Here is a 1,054-nt window from a genome sequence, read left to right on the forward strand (position 1 = left end):
TGTGATTAATATCAAAATAACAAGCCTTAGCTTTCAAGAAGTTAAATGTGTGTATTTTGTTTCTGCAGCTCCCTGTGTACCTCAGTATGTCTCTCCACTTATGGACTGTAGTTCAGACTCCATCACAGTTACATGGAGAGGGGCTGATGGCTCACTGATGTACATTGCCACAGCAACGGACGCTTCAAAGATGAGATATGCATGCATGTCAGTAGAAGAACGCTGTCATATAACAGGGGTTCACTGCGGAACCACCTACAATGTCTCTGTCATCTCCAGCAACTTCCAGTGCAACAGCTCAGTCAGTGAAAGTGTGACTGTAGAAACAGGTAGGTTTTGCCCTTTTTCAGGCATCAGACATACACACACACACACACACAAATGCAAACTTCATGTTCAGAAACCATATGAGCACCTATTCTTAATCTTTCTCTCTCCCAGCTCCCTGTCCTCCGTCCCTGGTTCAGGCTGCATTAGACTGTAATGAGAACCAGGCACTGGTTACCTGGCAGGGCTCACATGGCACAGTCTCCTATACCGCAATGATGGTGGACCAGAATGGGGGTCTCTTGAGCTGCAGCACCACAGCCAGTGGCTGCTGGATTCGTAGCCTTAAGTGTGGCCAGGTGTACGACATCACTGTGATTTACAATGACGGAGTCTGTTCCAGCATCCCCTCATCACCTATCTACGTTAACTCAAGTGAGTGAATCTATCTGTTATTGTAGGGCGCTGTAAGCTTCACAATGATATTCATCTTCATAAAATCAGAAAATCAATGTAGTTACACTCCACTGCATTTTTTTATTCAGCCAGTGTAGTTATCTCATTCATCCTTATAACAGAGGCACTTATAGAGAGTCCTAACTGTTTCATATGTCCAAGAATGTTATGGGCCATTAACCAATAAAATCTTCTTTCTGTTTTTTTTTTTTTTTTTTTTTTTTGTTTATTGTTTTTGTCCCTGTGTCTCCTGTCTCACTCAATCTCTCTAGCTCCATGTGGCCCAGTGAATGTTCAGGGACAGGTGAACTGTAGCTCAGGTGTGTTAACA

Source organism: Hoplias malabaricus, chromosome 5 (assembly GCF_029633855.1).
Source record: "Hoplias malabaricus isolate fHopMal1 chromosome 5, fHopMal1.hap1, whole genome shotgun sequence".
Taxonomy (NCBI): domain Eukaryota; kingdom Metazoa; phylum Chordata; class Actinopteri; order Characiformes; family Erythrinidae; genus Hoplias; species Hoplias malabaricus.